Here is a 25,005-nt window from a genome sequence, read left to right on the forward strand (position 1 = left end):
GACCCTGCACGGACGTGCCATGTCCTACACGGCCGTGCAGGACAGTCTCAGCCAAACAAAGCTACTGCCCGTTTTGGCACGGACGTGCAAGGCTTCAGCACGTCCGTGCATCTCGGCTAGCACGTCCGTGCCATAAACTGCACGGCCGTGCAGTTAGCCTGTCCAAATTTGAGCTACTTCCCAAATCTGCACGGCCGTGCTTAGGGTGGCACGTCCGTGCCACCTTGGCTGCACATCCGTGCCACCCCTGGCACGTCCGTGCGCACCTGCAGAAAATCCCGACTCTTGTTTTCTCCGTCCTTTTTATTTGAGGGTCATATAAATACCCCCTTAGGCTCTATTGTACGACATCTAAGTTTTTAGTGCTTCCTCTTAGTTTGTAATTGTAGAAACACAAATACTCTCAAATCATTAGTTAGATTTTAATTATTAGCTTGGAATTTTCAATCTCAATCATTGTAGAAGACAAGCTCCACCATTGTTATTCAAGTTCAAGCTTCTAGTAATATTTCTCTTACTCTTTTCCCCTATTTTTTCTTGCTTTGTTGTTAATTATTTGCTTGATTCTTGTATGTTTAGATTGTTAATTAGCTTAATTCTTAGTTTAATTATATTCATGAGTTGTTTGAAATCCTTAATTGCTTTAATCTCCATGGATTGTGAGTAGTCTAATTTTCTAGGATTTGGGTAAAACCCTCAATGTAGTCACTAATTACTTGTTGCATGTGATAATTTGGTGCTTGTTGGGTGTTAATTAGTTGAGCTTAAGTGGTGGTTTAATTGCTTAGTTCTTGTATATGGCCATTGCTAGAACTATTATCCAAGCTTTCTCAACGAAGGATCGAGAGATGAACTTGAGTTAGCTCCCTTATACTTGATTGACTTGAAATGCCATGAGAATAGGAATTTCTAGTCAAGGGAATGTTCATGTCATCGTGATTATGCTTTAACACTTGTTTTATGCTTTGTAACCACGAGAGTAGGTTGTATTCATGATTCAAGTAATCCCTCTAGCTTGAGAGAGCAGTTGGGTGCTTTGGATGATTTCCCTTATTATACCCCTTATTTTACCTTGTTTATGCATGCTAATCGTGATTTGTGATGAAGTTGAGTGGTATAACCCGAGCCCTAGAATCCCCTAATTACTGTTAATTTCCCCTAACTTTAGTTAACCGGAACTAGTACTTGTTACACCAAACCAAACCAACTTTGATTTCACTTAGCTTATTTATGCGGTAGTATTTCGGTGGTTGATTCAACGCCTCTCTTGGGTTCGACCCTTTCTTACCCTTGCTATTAGCTAGTGAGACCGAGATAGGACTTATTCTTTGGTAGGTTCAACGACGGCCTATCAGGAACCATATATGACCCTTATATGTTGTACAAAATAGCCGGGGTAGGCTTCAGTTTACGAAATTGGTGCTTATTTGGAACGGGTAAATTGACCGTTTTAAGGCATATTGGATGGTTCCACCCACTCAATTGGACTCCCGGAGGGTATTAGGAACCATGGTAAAAATCTCGGCAATTTTTATTTCTAGGCGAAAAAAGGTCAAAAAATTCCAAAATTGAAGGCTATAATCCACGCTTTTTGAGGAATTTTGAGGTTACGGGGCCCGGTGGCGAAAAGTCTTGAGACCTTAGGGGATACATCTTAGGGTCATATAATGACGTTTGGAACCATATATGATCCTTATATGTTGTACAAAATAGCCGTGGTATGCTTTAGTTTACGAAATCGGTGCAAATTTGGAACGGGTAAATTGACCGTTTTAAGGCATATTGGATGGTTCCACCCACTCAATTGGACTCCCGGAGCATATTAGGAACCATGGTAAACATCTCGGCAATTTTTATTTCCGGGCAAAAAAAAGGTCAAAAAATTCCAAAATTGAAGGCTATAATCCACGCTTTTTGAGGAATTTTGAGGTTACGGGGCCCGGTGGCGAAAAGTCTTGAGACCTAGGGGATACATCTTAGGGTCATCTAATGATGTTTGGAACCATATATGACCATTATATGTTGCCATAAATGTCCGTGGTAGGCTTGAGGTCACGATATCGGTGCAAGTTTCGAACGAGTCAATTCACTGTTTAAAGCATATTGGATGGTTGGACCCACCCAAATAGACTCCCAGGGTGTAATAGGGTCTAAAGTAAGCATCTAAGCAATTTTTATTTCCGGGCGAAAAAAGGTCAAAAAATTCCAAAATTGAAGGCTATAATCCACGCTTTTTGAGGAATTTTGAGGTTACGGGGCCCGGTGGCGAAAAGATTTGACACCGCAGGGGATACATCTTAGGGTCATATAATGACGTTTGGAACCATATATGACCCTTATATGTTGTACAAAATAGCCGTGGTAGGCTTCAGTTTACGAAATCGGTGCAAATTTGGAATGGGTAAATTGACCGTTTTAAGGCATATTGGATGGTTCCACCCACTCAATTGGACTCCCAGAGGGTATTAGGAATAATGGTAAACATCTCGGCAATTTTTAATTCCGAGCGAAAAAAGGTAAAAAAATTCCAAAATTGAAGGCTATGAACCACGCTTTTTGAGGAATTTTGAGGTTACGGGGCTGTAGGGAATATTTCAAGCATTATAATCCCAAATTTGAACCCCACTGTAATCATACACTTAAGTATGGTGGCGTTCCAAAGGGAAAGAAAAGAGAGCAAAAGAGTCGCCAACAAGTTTTAGGAACTTGTAAACCCAAAAGACAATCCAAAATGACCATTAACTGCATAAGTTCTTGAACCAAACAGGGTTCGGGGATGAGGGTACGAATCCAATCTACAAAAGAAAGGACCCGCCCTATAAAATAGGCCTCTACTTTGTTCTGCTCGTATTCATGCGCGCTATTCGAATAACATACAAACATTATATTAATCCTAACCTGTTTATCTATATTGGTTGAATATTAATGCACAAATAAAACTATTATTGGCGATCACTGGAGTTAAAATCACATTAGCTTAAACCAAATTAATAATTATCTTATTAAGCGTGATTTCAAGTACAAATTCCCTTTAACAAGCATAAAAGGCGTGATCAAGCAATAACAATAAAATACATATCAAGCAACATAATAATAAACAATAAATAACAATAATCATAATCATAATAATAATAATCAAAATCATGTTAAGGCATAATAAAGCTTAATAACAATAGCAAGATCCTAGGCATGATACTAAAAAGATTAATAACAAATCCTAGCATGTCACTAAACAATAAAGATCAAAGCTTCAAACCTAACATGGTACTAACATGATATTAGAAAAGAGTAAAAGGCAACCAAGCATGATAGTAGAAAGCAATAAATAACATCCTAACATGACACTAGGAATTAATAAATAATAAACATGCTTTCTACATTGAAAGAGAGTAATAAGATTACATACTTTGAAGCCTCGTACCTCTTTCTAATAACAAAATACACGCGTTAGTAAACTTCAAGGAAATTAATAAAGAGTAATTAAATAATTAAATTGGAATCAAATTAAATAAAGTTTTGACTAGATTTGGACCAAACCCTCAGAAAATATTAAACCTTGCACGTCTAGGGCGAAGGCAACTTCGAACTTGGCTAAGTGATTCTAAGTCTTGTGAATGCGGAATATTGTTTTTATAAAAAAGGTTGGCTTAGAAAGAGAGAGAAAAGAAAGAATTGAGTAATTCTTAATGAGAGTTGATTGAATAAAAACAGAGGTTCGGGACCCTATTTACAAGAAAAAAGTCCGGAAAATCATAGAATTTGATAAGGAATAAAACTCCACTCTGTCGCTAACAAACCGACCTTGTCGCCAGAAATTTATCTTGTCGCCAGGCGACAAGGTCTATCGCGAGGTGACAAACCTGTCGTTTGGCGACAAAAACAGTTTTTGCGGATTTTGTTTTTATCATATCTTTTGATCTATAAGTCCAAATAAGTCATATAATATGTAGTTGGAAAGCTCTTGAAATCTACTTTCCAATGAAATTAGAATCAGATTAAAATCATTTGTAGATAAAAAGATATGGCCAAAATAGTGAAAGGGTGTCAGTTTTGGATAGAGTTTCGTATATCTTTCATATGTTTTTCGTTATAGCACGGAATTAATATTATAATATATCATTGGAAAGATAATTTAAAGATATATCCAACCATATTAAATTTGGATAAAAAATATGAGGCACAAAAATAATATCTAACTATCTTTGAACATCTTTAAAATCCGAATAGAATTAGGAAAGTTTTAAAAAAGGACAGTTTATATTCAAATCAAATTCCATGATCTTATCTTTTCAAAAAAGGATAATTAAGATATTTTAGAAACTTATAGAAGATTCTAATCAATCCTAATTAGTTTAGGAATAGGATTAAACCTTTGGACCCTCCTCATGATCATCGGGTCGTAGGTAAAATCCGGTTTGGGCCCAGTTTAGTATTATAGCCATAACTTCCTCATTATTCATCGGAATTGGGCTTATAATATATCGTTGGAAAGGTCTTTTCAAGCCCCATCCAACTACACCATTTTTGGACCCTTATCATGGACCAAACTAAACTAGATTGGACGTTTTCATAAAATAGAGTGGGTTTTCGAAAACAAAAAGAAAAGAATTTTAATAAAAACTAACCGCAACACAAGACTTTTCACACTTTCACCTCATTCGATTATGATTTGACGGGAAAGGTATTCATCACTAGGTTTGGTTTTAGGGAGACACAAATGGGTGTCTACAGGGGCCAGGTGGCGAAAAGTCTTGAGACCTTAGGAAATACATCTTAGGGTCATATAATGACATTTGAAACCATATATGACCCTTATATGTTGTACAAAATAGCCATGGTAGGCTTCAGTTTACGAAATCGGTGCAAATTTGGAACGGGTAAATTGACCGTTTTAAGGCATATTGGATGGTTCCACCCACTCAATTGGACTCCTGGAGGGTATTAGAAACCATGGTAAACATCTCGGCAATTTTTTTTTCCGGGCGAAAAAAGGTCAAAAAATTCCAAAATTGAAGGCTTAATCCACGCTTTTTGAGGAATTTTGAGGTTACGGAACCCGGTGGCGAAAAGTCTTGAGACCCTAGGGGATACATCTTAGGGTCATATAATGACGTTTGGAACCATGTATGACCATTATATGTTGCCATAAATGTCTATGGTAAGCTTGAGGTCACGATATCGGTGCAAGTTTGGAACGGGTAAATTGACTATTTAAAGGCATATTGGAAGGTTGGACCCAACAAAATAGACTCCCAGGGTGTATTAGGGTCCATGGTAAGCATCTCGGCATTTTTTATTTCCGGACGAAAAAAAGGTCAAAAACTTCCAAAATTGAAGGCTATAATCCACGCTTTCTGAGATATTTTGAGGTTACGGGCCCGGTGGCGAAAAGTCTTGAGACCTTAGGGGATACATCTTAGGTTATTATAATGACGTTTGGAACCATATATGACCCTTATATGTTGTAAAAAATAGCCGTGGTAGGCTTCAGTTTACGAAATCGGTGCAAATTTGGAACGGGTAAATTTACCGTTTTAAGGCATATTGGATGGTTCCACCCACTCAATTGGACTGTCGGAGGGTATTAGAAACCATTGTAAACATCTCGGAAATTTTTATTTCCGGGCGAAAAAAGGTCAAAAAATTCCAAAATTGAAGGCTATAATCCACGCTTTTTGAGGAATTTTGAGGTTACGGAACCCGGTGGCGAAAAGTCTTGAGACCCAAGGGGATACATCTTAGGGTCATATAATGACGTTTGGAACCATGTATGACCATTATATGTTGCCATAAATGTCCGTGGTCGGCTTGAGGTCACGATATCGACGCAAGTTTGGAATGGGTAAATTGACTATTTAAAGGCATATTGGAAGGTTAGACCCAACAAAATAGACTCCCAGGGTGTATTAGGGTCCATGGTAAGCATCTCGGCATATTTTATTTCCGGACGAAAAAAGGTCAAAAAATTCGAAAATTGAAGGCTATAATCCACGCTTTTTGAGAAATTATGAGATTACGGGGCCTGGTGGCAAAAATTCTTGAGACCTTAAGGGATACATCTTAGGGTCATATAATGACGTTTGGAACCATATATGACCCTTATATGTTGTACAAAATAGCCGTGGTAGGCTTCAGTTTACGAAATCGGTGCAAATTTGGAACGGGTAAATTTACCGTTTTAAGGCATATTGGATGGTTCCACCCACTCAATTGGACTGTCGGAGGGTATTAGAAACCATGGTAAACATCTCGGAAATTTTTATTTCCGGGCGAAAAAAGGTCAAAAAATTCCAAAATTGAAGGCTATAATCCACGCTTTTTGAGGAATTTTGAGGTTACGGAACCCGGTGGCGAAAAGTCTTGAGACCCTAGGGGATAAATCATAGGGTGATATAATGACGTTTGGAACCATATATGACCATTATATGTTGCCATAAAAGTCCGTAGTAGGCTTGAGGTCACGATATCGGTGCAAATTTGGAACGGGTAAATTGACTGTTTTAAGGCATATTGGATGATTCCACCCACTCAATTGGACTCCGGGAGGGTATTAGGAACCGTGGTAAACATCTCAGCAATTTTTATTTCCGGGCGAAAAAAGGTCAAAAATTCCAAAATTGAAGGCTATAATCCACACTTTTTGAGGCATTTTGAGGTTACGGGGCCCGGTTGGGAAAACTTTTGAGACCCTAGGGGATATATCTTAGGGTCATATAATGACGTTTGGAACCATATATGACCATTATATGTTGCCATAAATGTCCGTGGTGGGCTTGAGGTCACGATATCGGTGCAAGTTTGGAACGGATAAATTGACTGTTTAAAGGCATATTGGATGGTTGTACCCACCCAAAAATACTCCTAGGGTGTATTAGGGTTCATGGTAAGAATCTCGGCATTTCTTATTTCCGGGCAAAAAAAGGTCAAAATTTCCAAAAGTGAAGGTTATAATCCACGCTTTTTTAGGAATTTTAAGGTTACGGGGCTCGGTGGCGAAAAGTCTTGAGACCTTAGGGGATACATCTTAGGGTCATATAATGACGTTTGGAACCATATATGACCCTTATATGTTGTACAAAATAGCTTTGGTAGGTTTCAGTTTACGAAATCGGTGCAAATTTGGAACGGATAAATTGACCGTTTTAAGGCATATTGGTTGGTTCCACCCACTAAATTAGACTTCCGGAGGGTATTAGGAACCATTGTAAACATCTCGGTATTTTTTATTTCCGGGGGAAAAAAGGTCAAAAACTTCCAAAAGGCTATAATCCACACTTTTTGAGGAATTTTGAGATTACGGGGCTGTAGGGAATATTTCAAGCATTATGATCCCAAACTTGAACTCCTCTGTGATCATACACTAAAGTATGGTGGCGTTCCAATGGGAAGGAAAAGAGAGCAAAAGAGTCGCCAACAAGTTTTAGGAAGTTGTAAACCCAAAACGAGCCAGGATATCGTCAACTCCATAAGGTCTTGAACCAAATAAGGTTCGGGGATGAGGGTACGAAATAGGCCTCTACTTTGTTCTACTCGTATTCATATGCGCTTCTTGACTAACATGCAAACATTAGATTAATCCTAAACCTGTTTATTTATGTTGGTTGAATATTAATGCACAAATAAAACTATTATTGGCGATCACTTGAGTTAAAATCATATTAGCCTAAACAAAATTATTAATTATCTTATTAAGCGTAATTTCAAGTACCAATTCCCTTTAAACAAGCATAAAAGGTGTGATCAAGAAATAACAATAAAATATAAAATAATATCAATCAACATAATAATAATCATAATCATAATATAATCATACTCATGATAAGGTATAATAAAGGTTAATAATAATAGCAAGATCCTTGGCATGATACTAACAAGATTAATAACAAATCCTAGCATGTCACTAAACAATAAAGATCAAAGCTTTAAACCTAGCATCGTACTAACATGCTATCATGATATTAGAAGTAGTAAAAGGCACCCTAAACATGATTCTAGAAAACAATAAAAACATCCTAACATGATGCTAGAAAGCATTAAAAAATCCTAACATGATACTAGGAATTAAACAATAATAAACATGCTTTCTACATTGTGAAAATAAAATAGGGAGTAAGCAAATCTACTTACTTTGAAGCCTCGTACCTCTTTCTAATAACAAAATACACGCGTTAGTAAACTTCAATGAAAATAATAAAAACTAAAGAATTAAATTAAATAATTGAAATAAAGAGTTAAAAAGTTTAGACTGGATTTGGGACCAAACCCTCAGAAAAGTATAAACCTTTCACGTCTAGGGCGAAGGCAACTTCAAACTTGGCTAGGTGTTTCTAAGTCTTGTGTATGCGGAATTGTGTTTAATAAAAAAGCTAGATTAGAAAGAGAGAGAAAGAAAGAATTAATTAAGTAATTCTTAATGAGAGTTGATGAATAAAAACAGAGGTCGAGGACATTATTTATAGGAAAACAGTTCGGAAAAACATAGAATTTGATAAGGAATAAAACTCCACGCTGTCGCTAACAAACCAACCTTTTCGCCAGAAATTCATCTTGTCGCCAGGCGACAGGGTCAGTCGCGAGGCAACAAACCTGTCGTTTGGCGACATAGACAGTTTTTGCGGATTTTGTTTTTATCATATCTTTTGATCTAGAAGTCCAAATAAGTCATATAATATGTCGTTGGAAAGCTCTTGAAGTTTAATTTCTAATGCAATAGGTATCAGATTAAAAGCTTTTGTAGATAAAAGATATGGCCGAAATAATGAAAGGGTGTCAGTTTTGGATAGAGTTTCGTATTCTTTTCATATCTTTTTCGTTATAGCTCGGAATTATTATTATAATATATCATTGGAAAGATAGTTTCAAGATCTATCCAACCATATAAAATTAGGATAAAAAATATGAGGCACGAAAATAATATTTGACTGTCTTTGAACATGTTTAAATCCGAATAGAATTAGGACTTTAAAAACGGAAAGTTTTTATAAAAAAGTAAAGTTTATATTTAAATCAAATTCCTTAATCTTATCTTTTCAAAAAAGGATAATTAAGATATTTTAGAAACTTATAGAAGATTCTAATCAATTCTAATTAGTTTAGGAATAGGATTAAACCCTTGGACCCTCCTCATGATCATTGGGTCGTAGGTAAAATCCGGTTTGGGCCCAATTTAGTATTTTGGCCATAACTTCCTCATTATGCATCGGAATTGGGCTTATAATATATCGTTGGAAAGGTCATTTCAAGCCCCATCCAACTACACCATTATTGGACACTTATCATGGACCAAGCTAAACTGGATTGGACGTTTTCATAAAATATAGTGGGTTTTCGAAAACAGAAAGAAGGATTCACTAGGCGAAAATATCAATTGGCCACTGGTTCAAAACCCCCCTATGCCACCGGTTTTAAACCGGTGGTCATTTGAGGGGTGGCAATACTCGGTTGAAAAGGCCACCGGTTCAAAATCGGTGGCAAAATCAAGTATTGCCACCGGTTAACCGGTGGCAATAGTCGTTCCCGCAATTTTTTTTTTTTGTATTAACAACTATTGCCACTGGTTAACCGGTGGCAATAATACCCTAAAAAAACAAAAAAAAATTTTTTTTTTTTTTGCATTTTTTTCACTTAAAATGTTGCAGAAACATATATATAAGAATAATATACATGAAACACACATATATTCATCAATAACCAGTATATAATAACTACAAATAAATTTCTCATAAAACAGTTCCAAATAACTAAGATAATCAGATTTACAAACTAAAATTCCAATATTAAATTAAAATATAATTACAACATTAAAATCTAAAAAACCCCATAGAACATCTAATTCACTATTCTTGCATCTTGGTTCTTCGATTTATGATCTTGATCAATATACCTGCATCAATTAAAACAAAAATATAAATCGATTAAAATAAGCTGTGAAAAAAAAAATAACCAAAACACTGCATGTAACCATTAATTGATTAAAATCAGTTTAAAGCCCACATAAACAAAAACAAAAACCTATAAATTAAACAAAAACCCAGGAAAAAAATTAAACAAAAATAAAATTAAATCCCTAAAATTAAATCCCACCACCTTAACCCACCAACAGCACCACCTTAACCCACCATCCGCACCACCTTAACCTTCACCCGAACACCCACCTTCACCCACCAGACCCACCCACCAACTGAACCCACGTGTAATAAACAAAAACTCAGAAAAAATAACCCGAAAAAAAAAAAGAAAAAACAAACCCAGAAAAAAAAATTAACAAAATTCCCAGAAATTAGTAAAAACCCGAGCTCAAAATCGAAAAAAAAAAAGAATAAATCGAATAGAACTTTGAAGGAGATCGACTGAAAATCGATTAAAATCAATTAAAATCGATGAAAACACTCAAAAAATCCAAAATCGACTAATTAACAATTAATTAAACCCAACAAAATCCAAAAATCGATTAATTACACACAAAATTAAACCTAATCTCGTGCATGTCTTCGTTGTTGTTGTTGCGGTGGTGGTTGAAATGACAAGAAGGAGACGAGAAGGAGACAAGAAGGAGACGAGAAGGAGATCGAGAAGGAGACGAGAAGGAGATCGAAGGAGATCGATGATCGAAATGAAAGAAAGAGAAGGAGATCGATTGAGGGAGAGAGCAGGAAAGAGAAGAAGAGGGACGACGGCGGTGGTGGTTGAGATGATAGAGCAGGAAAGAGAAGAAGAGGAGAGGAGAGGAGAGGAGAGAGAGAATGAGGGAGGCTGATGAGTGAGTAGGGTTTGGGTTTGGGTTTTTATGTGGGACGCATTTTTTTTATTTAATTGGATATTGCCACCGGTTCAAAACCGGTGGCCTTTTAATTATTGCCACGGGTTTGGTTTGAACCGGTGGCAAAACCGGTTTGGCTCATCCCGCCCATTAATTAAGCCACCGGTTTTCAAAAACCGGTGGCCAATTAGCGGTGCATTTTTCAATTTTTCTACTAGTGATTTTAATAAAAACTAACCGCAACACTTGACTTTTCACACTTTCACCTCATTCGATTATGGTTCGACGCGAAAGGCATTCATCACTGGGTTTGGTTTTAGGGAGACACAAATGGGTGTCTACTAGGGCCCGGTGGCGAAAAGTCTTGAGACCCTAGGGGATACATCTTAGGGTCATATAATGACGTTTGGAACCATATATGACCATTATATGTTGCCATAAATGTCCGTGGTAGGCTTGAGGTCACGATATCGGTGCAAGTTTGAAACGGGTAAATTGACTGTTTGAAGGCATATTAATTGTTGGACCCACCCAAATAGATTCCCAGGGTGTATTAGATTCCATGGTAAGCATCACGGCATTTTATTTCCAGACGAAAAAAGGTAAAAAAACTCCAAAATTGAAGGCTATAAATTAACAATTTTTGAGGAATTTTGAGGTTACGGGGCCCTGTGGCGAAAAGTGTTGAGACCTTAGGGGATACATCTTAGGGTCATATAATGACGTTTGGAACCATATATGATCCTTATATGTTGTACAAAATAGCCGTGGTAGGCTTTAGTTTACGAAATCGGTGCAAATTTGGAACGGGTAAATTCACCGTTTTAAGGCATATTAGATGGTTCCACCCACTCAAATGGACTCCCGGAGGGTATTTGGAACCATGGTAAACATCTCGGACATTTTATTTCCGGGCTAAAAAAGGTCAACAAATTCCAAAATTGAAGGCTTAATCCACGCTTTTTGAGGAATTTTGAGGTTACGGGGCCCGGTGGCCAAAAGTCTTGAGACATTAGGGGATACGTCATAGGGTCATATAATGACGTTTGGAACCATATATGACCCTTATATGTTGTACAAAATAACTGTGGTAGGCTTTAGTTTACAAAATCGGTGCAAATTTGGAAAGGGTAAATTCACCGTTTTATGGCATATTGGATGGTTCCACCCACTCAATTGGACTCCCGAAGGGTATTAAGAACCATGGTAAATATCTCGGCAATTTTTATTTCCGGGCGAAAAGAGGTCAAAAAATTCCAAAATTGAAGGCTATAATCCACACTTTTTAAGGAATTTTCAGGTTACGGGGCCCGGTGGCGAAAATTCTTGAGACCCTAAGGGATATATCTTAGGGTCATATAATGACGTTTGGAATCATATATGACCATTATATGTTGCCATAAATGGCCGTGGTAGGCTTCAGTTTACGAAATCGGTGTAAATTTGGAACGGGTAAATTGAATGTTTAAAGGCATATTTGATGGTTCCACCTACTTAATTGGACTCCCGGAAGGTATAAGAAACCATTGTAAGGATCTCGGCATTTTTTATTTCCGGGCGAAAAAAGGTCAAAAAATTCCAAAATTGAAGGCTAATCCACGCTTTTTGAGGAATTTTGAGGTTACGGAACCCGGTGGCGAAAAGTCTTGAGACATTAGGGGATACGTCATAGGGTCATATAATGACGTCTGGAACCATATATGACACTTATATGTTGTACAAAATAGCTGTGGTAGGATTAAGTTTACGAAATCGGTACAAATTTGGAACGGGTAAATTCACCGTTTTAAGGCATATTGGATGGTTCCGCCCACTCAAATGGACTCCCGGAGGGTATTTGGAACCATGGTAAACATCTCGGACATTTTTATTTCCGGGCTAAAAAAGGTCAACAAATTCCAAAATTGAAGGCTTAATCCACGCTTTTTGAGGAATTTTGAGGTTCCGGGGCCCGGTGGCGAAAAGTCTTGAGATCTTAGGGGATACATCTTAGGGTCATATAATGACTTTTGGAACCATATATGACCCTTATATTTTGTACAAAATAGCCGTGGTAGGCTTCAGTTTACGAAATCGGTGCAAATTTGGAACGGGTAAATTGACCGTTTTAAGGCATATTGGAAGGTTCCACCCACTCAATTGGACTCCCGGATGGTATTGGGAACCATGGTAAACATCTCGGCAATTTTTATTTCCGGGCGAAAAAAGATCAAAAAATTCCAAAATTGAAAGCTATAATCCACGCTTTTTAAGGAATTTTCAAGTTACGGGTCCCGGTGGCGAAAAGTCTTAAGACCCTAGGGGATTTATCTTAGGGTTATATAATGACATTTGGAATCATAAATGACCATTATATGTTGCCATAAATGGCCGTGGTAGGCTTCAGTTTACGAAATCGGTGCAAATTTGCAACGGGTAAATTGAATGTTTAAAGGCATATTGGATGGTTCCACCTACTCAATTGGACTCCTGGAAGGTATTAGAAACCATGGTAAGCATCTCGGCATTTTTTATTTCCGGGCGAAAAAGGGTCAACAAATTCAAAAATTGAAGGCTTAATCCACGCTTTTTGAGGAATTTCAAGGTTCCGATGCCCGGTGGCGAAAAGTCTTGAGACCTTAGGGGATACATCTTAGGGTCAAAGAATGACCTTTAGAACCATATATGACCCTTATATTTTGTACAAAATAGCCGTGGTAGGATTTAGTTTACGAAATCGGTGCAAATTTAGAATGGGTAAATTGACCGTTTTAAGGCATATTAGATGGTTCCACCCACTCAATTGGACTTCAAGAGGGTATTAGGAACCATGGTAAACATCTCGAATTTTTTTTATTTCTGGGCGAAAAAGGTCTAAAAATTCCAAAATTGAAGGCTATAATCCTTGGTTTTTGAGGAATTTAGATGTTACGGGGCCCGGTGGCGAAAAGTCTTGAGAGCTTAGGGGATACATCTTAGGGTCATATAATGACGTTTGGAACCATATATGACCCTTATATGTTGTACAAAATAGTCGTGGTAGGCTTTAGTTTACGAAATCGGTGCAAATTTGGAACGGGTAAATTGACCGTTTTAAAGCATATTGGATGGTTCCACCCACTCAATTGGACTCCCGGAGGGTATTAGGAACCATGGTAAACATCACGGCAATTTTTATTTCCGGGCGAAAAAAGGTTAAAAATTCCTAAATTGAAGGCTATAATCCACGCTTTTTGAGGAATTTTGATGTTACGGGTCCCGGTGGCGAAAAGTCTTGAGACCTTAGCGGCTACATCTTAGGGTCATATAATGACGTTTGGAACCAAAGGGTCATACATTATGGTTCCAAACGTCATTATATGACCCTAAGATTTATCCCCTAAGGTCTCAAGACTTTTCGCCACCGGGCCCTGTAATCTTAAAATTCCTCAAAAAGCGTGGATTATAGCCTTCAATTTTGGAATTTTTTGACCTTTTTTCGCCCGGAATTAAAAAATTGCCGAGATGTTTACCATGGTTCCTAATATCCTCCGAGAGTCCAATTGAGTGGGTGGAACCATCCAATACGCCTTAAAACGATCAACTTACCCGTTCCAAATTTGCACCGATTTCGTAAACTGAAGCCTACCACGGCTATTTTGTACAACATATAAGGGTCATATATGATTTTAAACGTCATTATATGACCCTAAGATGTATCCCCTAAGGTCTCAAGACTTTTCCCACCGGGCCCCGTAACCTCAAAATTCCTCAAAAAGCGTGGATTATAGCCTTCAATTTTGGAATTTTTTGACCTTTTTTCGCTCGGAAATAAAAAATTCCGAAATGCTTATCATGGACCCTAATACACCCTGGGAGTCTATTTGGGTGGGTCCAACCATCCAATATGCCTTTGAACAGTCAATTTACCCGTTCCAAACTTGCACCGATATCGTGACCTCAAGCGTACAACGGATATTTATGGCAACATATAATGGTCATATATGGTTCCAAACGTCATTATATGACCCTAAGATGTATCCCCTAGGGTCTCAAGACTTTTCGCCACCGGGCCTTGTAACCTCAAAATTCCTCAAAAAGCGTGGATTATAGCCTTAAATTTTTGAAATTTTTGACCTTTTTTCGCCCGGATCTAAAAAATTGACGAGATGTTTACCATGGTTCCTAATATCCTCCGGGAGTCCAATTGAGTGGTTGGAACCATCCAATATGCCTTAAAACGGTCAATTTACCCGTTCCAAATTTGCACCGATTTCGTAAACTGAAGCCTACCACAGCTATTTTGTACAACATATAAGGGTCATATATGGTTCCAAATGTCATTATATGAGCCTAAGATTTATCCCCTAAGGTCTCAAGACTTTTCGCCACCGGGCCCTGTAATCTCAAAATTCCTCAAAAAGCGTGGATTATAGCCTTCAATTTTGGAATTTTTTGACCTTTTTTCGCCCGAAATTAAAAAATTTTCCGAGATGTTTACCATGGTTCCTAATATCCTTCGGGAGTCCAATTGAGTGGGTGGAACCATCCAATATGCCTTAAAATGGTCAATTTACCCGTTCCAAATTTGCACCGATTTCGTAAACTGAAGCCTACCACGGCTATTTTGTACAACATATAAGGGTCATATATGATTTTAAACGTCATTATATGAACCTAAGATGTATCCCCTAAGGTCTCAAGACTTTTCGCCACCGGACCCCGTAACCTCAAAATTCCTCAAAAAGCGTGGAGTATAGCCTTCAATTTTGGAATTTTTTGACCTAGTTTGCCCGGAAATAAAAAATGCCGAGATGCTTACCATGGACCCTAATACACCCTAAGTGTCTATTTTGGTGGGTCCAACCATCCAATATGCCTTTAAACAGTCAATTTACCCGTTCCAAACTTGCACCGATATCGTGACCTCAAGCCTACCACGGACATTTATGGCAACATATAATGGTCATATATGGTTCCAAACGTCATTATATGACCCTAAGATGTATCCCCTAGGGTCTCAAGACTTTTCGCCACTAGGCCCCGAAACCTCAAAATTCCTCAAAAAGCGTGGATTATAGCCTTCAATTTTGGAATTTAATGAAATTCTCTCTAGTTTTCTAGAGCATCTCTCTCTAAACTCTTTCTCTAAACTGTACTTCCAAATCCTATCTTTCTCTACTTTTCTATTATTTTCTGTTCCTATGTTTTTGAGTTGAGCTTTTCAACATTGCATGTATCATGAACCACGACATATCTGTCTTTATTAATCCAAGAAAAATGGGACCTGTCTTTAGACCAACCAAGGAGGAAGAGTTGAAAGCCTTGAACGATAAAAATATTTTGGTAGTAGGGAAATTTAAGGACTGGAGAGGTAATGCCTTCTCAGAAGAGGAGATACAGAGTTGGATTTACTCCTCCTGGAGATTCAGAGGCTTGATAATTGTGGAGAAAGTTGATAGTCTTTTTCTTTTAAAGTTCACTAGGGAGGATGATTGTAATGCACTACTTAGATATGGACATGGTAACTATAAGGGTGCATTAATCATTTTTAAGAAATGTTACATTGGTCATGCACTACGATCAATGAACTTTGATGGTGCCTATCTGTGGGTACGAGTTGAGGGTCTGCCTGTACATTACAGCAATGCTTCCATTGCAAGTAGGGTTCTCTCTAGGATAGGGCGTGTGCTATGTTTTGATAGTGAGTCGCTTTGACCTCCAGTAAGAGAAGCATTCAGAGCAAAGGTTTGGTTAAGCCTGAATAGACCTTTGATTCCAGGGTTCTATTTTGAATTCGAGCAGGGGAGTTTTGAATGGGTTGACATCAGGTATGAAGGAGTGTTTGTACTGTGTAGGACTTGTGGGAGAATAGGTCACAAGGATAAATACTGCAGATTGAGCCCTCAGAAGAGAAGCAGAGAGCTACAGGCGGCAATGTATGCGGCGTGTGATAGCTCGGGAGAGATCAGAGTTGACCCAACATACTTGCCCCTCTACACGAACAAAATAATGGGTCTGAAACGTGTGGAACGGAATAGAACTTCCATGCTCAATCTAATTGAAATCAACAACTCGAGAGAAAGCAAAGGAGACAGTGAATCAGAGATGGACTGGTCACCTGAAAGTCCAAGAGAAGAGGATGTGGATAATCAAGAAGATGAGGAACAGACAGGGGAGGGTGAAGATGATGAGGATGGTAGTTCAAGCTCATCAAATATGAAGGATAAGGAAGGTGATGAGAGTGAGGATGATGATAATGGGGATGACAGCTCTGGAGGAGGGAATAGTAATGGTGGGGGTAGTAAGAAGGAAGGAGATGGGAAAGGTAGGGATAATGATAGAAATGAAGATGGTGGGAATGGAGGACATAATGCTGGTGGTGGTAGTGAGCATGGCGGAAGTAAGAGAAAGAGAGATGAAGGTGATGATGGCCAGAGAACACTTTATGAGAGGAGAGGTGTAAAAATTTCTTGCATAATTTGCCCGAAGAAACGAGGTCGGGGTGGCGCGTGAGGGACACGGATGAACAAGAAAAGTGACAGTGAGTTAATGGTTTCTGAAATTTTAGCAGGACCCGACTTTGCTGCAGTTCGGATGGGTTGCATTTTGAATAATATGGTCTATAAGGTGAATAAGGAGCTCCGAAAGCAAAAAAGGGGGGACATGCGACTTAATGATGCTTCAGAGGGGAGCAGTTTTTTGGTTGAATTCTGCAAAAAAAGAAGAGTGTTAATTGCTACTGGGAGTATATTTATTTGGAGAGCAGCTAGTATGGGATATCTACTTTGGGGATGTAGGTATCCGAATTTTAAGAAGCTTAGTTCAGAAGGATTTGGGCATTTATTCAGGTTGTCTTACTCAGTTGCTCAATTGGTGAATCCGTTTTATTCTCATTCTCATTCTAAATGCACCCCTACTTCCCTCCAGCTATTATTTTCCTCATATTTTCACTTCTATCCGCATTCATTGAGTCTGAATATTCTTAAAAATGAAATCACCCACCCTTATATAATTTATGTTGACTTTCCTCATTTGGTTATCCTTTCTTTTTTTATTGCTTTGGTCCCCTACATTTTCCTACTTGTCCTTTTCAAATCCCTTTGTTTGTACTACCCAAACCCAACAACCACACTTGTTTTACTTTTTTATTGCATGAATATGGACAATTATGAATCACTTGCGGATATCCTACTCCATGATGACTCGTCCACAGAATTTCTCTCTGTTGCCTCATCTCCTTCGATTTTTGAGGAAAATGACAAGCTGGATGAAGACAAGCTGAAGTTAGTGGATGTGGACAACACTGTGATTTTCTCTCCACCTAGTCCGAACAATTTAGCGTGGGAACCTGAGCCAGACTCTCTGATACTTAGCTTAGCCCAGGCACTTCTGGACCTAGGCCTATCAAGCAGTGACAGTGGTGGGGAAGCCCAGGGAAGTGCCCCGGACCCAGCAAGCCCAGCCTTGGGGAAGGAAGGATGTGTAAGTAACACTCAATTTGACTCTTGTGATGAATTAGGAAAAATTGTTGGATCTTTCTTGAGTCCTGTTGTAGAAAATGGCCCATGCTCTGTCTCTCAGCCCAAAGAAAAACCCACAAAAGAAAATAGCCCAACAAATTTTCTAGCATATAAAATTCCCTTCGAAGAACAATGCCCGAACCCGCCGAATTCTCCAGTTTCACCCACTGCCGTTAATTCCCCACCCATTCATCCACTATCGGACCTTGTAGTAGCCCAAATGAAGAAGCTCCATAATTTAAATGTGGATCTGGCCCAAGCAGAATTGAACAAAGACCCTAAGAGCAGCAGCACGGGCTTTCAGTCATTGGATAAGGGGAAGGGAATTATGAAGAGTCCGGAAAGCCCAAAGCGGATCAGGCTGGCCTTCCATGTGAGATTCAGCCCAGAAATTGTTGAAATAAGTTCAGATTCGGAAGATTAAGTGGGAAATTTTGATTTGAACGAGGTACCTAATGCAGAAGAAGAGGAAATTACTTCAATGATCGTCTCAGCTGGTAAGAAGAGAAAGAAGAGTGGTGATGCAAGAAAGGGGAAGGGAGTGAAACTTGGATTATCTGATGGAGATAGTGCTGACACGTCGAATGATCAAATGGACAGGGAGTTTAAGTCTAAGAAAGTCTACAGAGGAAAGGCTGCGAGTGAAGGGAAAGGGTGGAGGTTCCAAATGCCGAGAGGATGTCGCTGCTTCTGCGAGTGCGTAAGGGGCTTGGTGGCTGGCCCGAAAGAGCCACAGGGAGACAAATGAGACTTTGGAGTTGGAATTGTAGAGGTCTAGGTAACAAGGAAGCCTCTGCAATTCCTTTCATTAGTAGTATGTGTAATAAGCTTAATTTAGATGTTTGTTTTCTTTCAGAAACAAAATGTAGTGCTAGTAATCTAGTTCCAGTCTTTGTTAGAATGGGGTTCAAAGATCATTTTGGTGTAGATGCTTCAGACGAGGGTTCGGGGGGGCTTTTTCTTGCTTGGACTTTTAATCTAGTAGTAGTGTCTTATTCTCCCAGCACTATTTGTTGTAAAGTGCGGGATGTGTTAAATAATGAAATATATGTCACTTTTGTTTATGGGTCACCTTATCTGGATCAAAGGAAGGATGTATGGGATATACTAGATGAGTTCCTTAATCCTCATGAAGGGATTCATCTCCTAATGGGTGACTTTAACCAGGTTGAATGGAGCAGCCAAAAGCGGGGAGGAAGTAACGTCATCAGGGGTGCTCTTGACTTCACGAAGTGGAGACTTGATCATGGCCTTATAGAGCTCCCACACAGAGGGGTAGAATATACTTGGACAAATAATAGATTAGGGGAGGAGAATATTATGAAAAAACTAGACAGGGCTTATTGCAACTCAGCTTACAGGGATTGCTTCCCGAAGGCTCTGCTGTGGAACCTTCCCATTTTTATTTCTGATCATGGCCCAATTATGCTTGATTCGAAACCTCAGCAGATAGAAAGGTTGAATAGACCGTATAGAGTGGAAGCATGGTCCCTAGACTTTGATGAGGTGAGAAGGGTAATTGAAGAAAATTGGAAAGTGGAGGTTGGAGGCTCGAGGATGTACTCTCTGCAGCAGAAAATTAAGAGTACTCGAACAACAGTAAAGAAATGGTGCTTGGATTATAGAGATACACATATGATCAATTGGGAGAGAATAAGAGAATCGCTGAATGAAGCTTAACAATTGGGGCTATCTGATAACACCATTCGGCAAGAGAAGGAGCTGCGAGAATAGCTTGAATAGGAAGTAACGATCAAGAACTTATTCTGGAAGCAGCGTGCAAAGAGTAGGTGGGATCAGTTGGGAGATAGAACAACTTCGTTCTTCTTTAGATCAGTTAAAGGGAGGAAATTAAGAAATGAAATAAGGGCATTACAACTGGATGATGATAATTGGAGTTGGGATCCAGGGACTATCAAACAGGAATTTGTGAAGTATTTTAAGACCATATACTATGGAGATACCTTGCAGGAAACCGATATGAATGAAAGGGACTTGGAACAGGACAGGGAATGGCTCCAACATCTCCCAAAGCTGACCGACTCCCATCTGAGTCATCTGAATAAAGAATTCACTTTGGAGGAAGTACGGAAAGATGTCTTTGATATGAAACTGTTGAAGGCTCCAGGTCCTGATGGCTGCCCTCCGGTGTTGTTTCAAAAGGATTGGAGTACAATGGGTGCGGATATTTTTGCAGCTGTTCAGAGCTTCTTTGTTGGTGGATACATCCTAAAGGAGTGGAACAAAATGTTTATCTGCCTTATACCGAAAGAGGAGAACGCGAGTACGGTTGAGCTGTTTAGGCCCATCGGATGGTGCAACACGATCTATAAGGTCATTTCAAAATGCCTGGTAAATAGGTTGAAACTGATTCTTGGAGATCTGATTAGTGAATTTCAGAACGCTTTTGTACCAGGAAGACTCATGACAGATAGTGCAATGATGGGGCATGAGCTGATTCAATGCATAAAGGGAAGGAAAAGGAAAGATGGAATATTTGCAGGGGTCATGAAGGTGGACTTAAATAAAGCTTATGACAGGGTCAGGTGGGATTTCATAATTAATATCCTAAGGCAGACGATGTTCCCGGAAAGATGGATCCAGTGGTTAGAACAGTGCATAACGACAGTCCGGTATGCTGTGCTGGTAAATGGAGATCAGACTGAATGGTTCTACCTGGGTGCTGGACTTCGGCAGGGGGACCCTCTGTCCCCATATCTATTTATACTCTGTATGGAAGTTCTATCCAGGAGGCTGTTGTGGCTGCAGCAACAAAAAAGAATCATTGGGCTGAAAGCTACTAGAAAGAGCCTAGATATCTCGCACTTATTTTTTACTGATGATGCTTTGATCTTCTTCAGGCCAAGCCCAGAAGTTTGTAAGGAGTTGCGCTCTGCGTTAGATGAGTTCTGCAGGATCTCAGGGGAACTGGTGAGTGCAAAGAAATCCTTCGTTATGTTAAGTCCGAATACCCCTTCAACGTTTGTGAGATTGCTGAGGAAAACTTTGGGAATGGCGAGCAAAAATAGGTTCGGGACCTATCTAGGTTGTCCCATGGAAGTAGATGGAAGGAACCTCTCGCAGTTTAATGGACTAGTGGAAAAGTTGACAGGAAAAATGCTCACATGGAAATTTAATTCTCTTTCTCAAGCTGGGAGACTTATCTTGATAAATTCCATCCTGGTTGCTATGCTCTCCCATATCCTAGCACTATACCTAATGCCAAAAAAGATGTTAGCGAAAATAAGATCACTTTGCTTGAGATTCTTCTAGGCAGGGACGGGAGATAAGAAGCCGATCTACTGGGTAAAGAAAGAATTTCTCGAGAAGCACAAAGTAGAAGGGGGATTAGGGATGGGAAATGTTCTGAATTTTAATCATGCACTGTTGGCAAAGCAAGCTTGGAGGATTCATAAACAGAGGGATTTGCTGGTAAGCAGGATTATGATTGGAAAGTATGGAGGTTCACCAGTGGATAAGGTACTCATAGGGAAGGAAGTGCAGAGAAGTTCATGAGCTTACCGAGGAATGATAAAATCAATTGGGCAAATAAAAGGAGCTTCTAGTTCAGAGTGGGACATGGGAAAAATGTGAAGATTGAAGGAGACAAGTGGACGGTGGCAGGAAGAGTCACTTTGAAAACAGGCATTGGGGAGGAGGATAGAAACAGATACAGAACGGTGGCAGATCTTTTGAATGACAGAGGGGAATGGAAAGTAAGGGACATTTGGACACTGTTTACATTGGAGAATGTAAAAAAGATCTTATGTACTACTCCGAATGTTGGGGAGGATGATGAAGTCCTTTTGGGAGAGACTCACAATGGAGAGTACACTGTCAAATCTGGGTATAGGTGGTTGATGGGTGGATCAGGTAAGGAGAGGGAGAATAGGTTTTGGAAGGAGTACTGGAAACTATCAATAAAGTCTGCCTGGTTATTACTCGGCTGGAAAGTTATACAGGGTGCATGTAGCGTTAAGACAGGACTGTTGAAGCGAGGGCTGAATATTAACCCTATCTGTGTCTTGTGTAATGAAGAGCAGGAAACTACAGCACATCTCTTCCGGGATTGTCAGGTGGTCAGAAGAGTTTGGTTATGCAGCCACTTGGGCATCAGGGCTTATGTTGAAAAAACCTTCAGTATTGCGGATTGGATAAGGAACCTTGTGCGTTATGCGATAGAATCAGAGTCTACAAATCCAACTCCGGCAGGTTCAATTTTGGCAATTCTTTGGAGTGTGTGGACACACAGGAATGACATAATTTTTAGAGGAGGGTTGCACTCACCATCAAGATTAATGGAGCTTTGCAGTGAGAATATTGCGAAAGTCTACAGGGACGTGAAAAGGAAAGGAGAATTGAAGGCAAAGGGGCAAAACGCTTTCTCGGGAACGGAAGATCTAAACTATTGGCAAAGAGAAACGCATGATTCAAACCAGGTAGTTACAGTCACGGTGGATGGAGCTTGGAAAAAGAGAACGAGTAGGTTAGATGAAGCGGCAGTAGGTTGGGTTGTGGAGAAGGATGGGGTGAAACTTAAGGAAGGATGTAAGCGAGTTTTAGGGTTCTCGGCTATGCACGGTGAATTGTTAGCCATTAGGGAGGGAATGCTGGACGCATGTGCAGATCATACTCAGTTGGAGAACAGAACTGACAGCAAGCTAGCATTCATGGCCATAAAAGACACGTACACTGCTCCCAAGGAGTTGAAGGGCCAGGCTTAGGATATCCTTTCCATTAGTTCTAGACTTTCATATGTTTGTTTCTGTTATGTGCAACGAAATGTGACCTCCAAAGCCCATGACCTGGCGATTAAAGCCAGGAAAGGGGTGTAGAGGACACTTCTGTGCTTTTGTATTGTTTACCAGCTGTCATAAAAATAAAAAATAAAAAAAAAAATTAGAATTTTTTAACCTTTTTTCGTCCAGAAATAAAAATTGCCGAGATGTTTTCCATGGTTCCTAATACCCTCCAGGTGTCCAATTGAGTGGGTGGAACCATCCAATATGCCTTAAAACGGTCAAATTACCCGTTCCAAATTTGCACCGATTTCGTAAACTGAAGTCTACCACGGCTATTTTGTACAACATATAAGGGTCATATATGGTTCCAAAAATCATTATATGACCCTAAGATGTATCCCCTAAGGTCTCAAGACTTTTCGCCACCGGGCCCCTTAACCTCAAAATTCCTCAAAAAGCGTGGATTATAGCCTTCAATTTTTGAATTTTTTGACCTTTTTTCACCCGGAAATAAAAATTGTCGAGATGTTTACTATGGTTCCTAATACCCTCTGGGAGTCCAATGGAGTGGGTGAATCCATCCAATATGCCATAAAACAGTCAATTTACCCGTTCCAAATTTGCACTGATTTCGTAAACTGAAGCCTACCATGGCTATTTTGTACAACATATAAGGGTCATATATGGTTCCAAACGTCATTATATGACCCTAAGATGTATCCCCTAAGGTCTGAAGACTTTTCGCCACCGGGCCCCGTAACCTCAAAATTCCTTTAAAAGCGTGGATTATAGCTTTCAATTTTTGAATTTTTTGACCTTTTTTCGCCCGGAAGTAAAAATTGCCGAGATGTTTACCATGGTTCCTATTACCCTCCGGGAGTCCAATTGAGTGGGTGGAACCATCCAATATGCCTTAAAACGGTCGATTTACCCGTTCCAAATTTACACCGATTTCGTAAACTGAAGCCTACCAAGGCTATTTTGTACAACATATAAGGGTCATACATGGTTCCAAACGTCATTATATGACCCTAAGATGTATCCACTAGGGTCTCAAGACTTTTCCCCATCGGGTCCCGTAACCTCAGAATTCCGCAAAAAGCATGGATTATAGCCTTCAATTTTGGAATTTTTTGACCTTTTTTCGCCCGGAAATAAAAAATGCCGAGATTCTTACCATGGACCCTAATACACCCTGGGAGTCTATTTTGGTGGGTCCAACCATCCAATATTCCTTTAAACAGTCAATTTACCCGTTCCAAACTTACACCGACATCGTGACCTCAAGCCTACCACGGACATTTATGGCAACATATAATGGTCATATATGGTTCCAAACGTCATTATATGATACTAAGATTATCCCCTAGGGTCTCAAGACTTTTTGCTACCGGACGCTGTAACCTCAAAATTCCTAAAAAAGCGTGGATTATAGCCATCAATTTTGGAATTTTTGGACCTTTTCAGGCCCGGAAAGTCCATATTCCATTCGAATTGAAAGACGTTCAAAGATGGTCAGATATTATTTTCGTGCTTCATAATTTTTATCTAATTCTTATATGGTTGGATAGCTCTTGAAATTATCTTTCCAATGGTATATTATAATATTAATTCCGAGTTATAACGAAAAAGATATAAAAGAAATACGAAACTCTATCCAAAACTGACATTGTCCCACTATTCTACAAAATATTTTAATCTGATTCTAATTGGGTTAGAAAGTAGACTTCAAGTGCTTTCCAACGATATCTTATTCATCTTATTCCAATTTTTGGATCAAAAGATATGATAAAAACAAAAAACGCAAAAACTGATGTCTATCGCAAGAGTTTTATCCGATTCGAATTCTTATCTTTTCTTGATTCGACCCCTCTTTTTTCCCTATAAATACAGGTCATATCACCCTTTTCCAATCATCAACAAGCTTGATCATCAAATACTTATCTCTTCCTCTCTTTTCTACCAAAAATCATTCTCTTCTCTTTCTCTTATATTGTAAGCCTTAAACCTATATTCCTAACTA

Source organism: Chenopodium album, chromosome 17 (assembly GCF_948465745.1).
Source record: "Chenopodium album chromosome 17, dcCheAlbu1.1, whole genome shotgun sequence".
In the NCBI taxonomy this organism is placed as follows: domain Eukaryota; kingdom Viridiplantae; phylum Streptophyta; class Magnoliopsida; order Caryophyllales; family Amaranthaceae; genus Chenopodium; species Chenopodium album.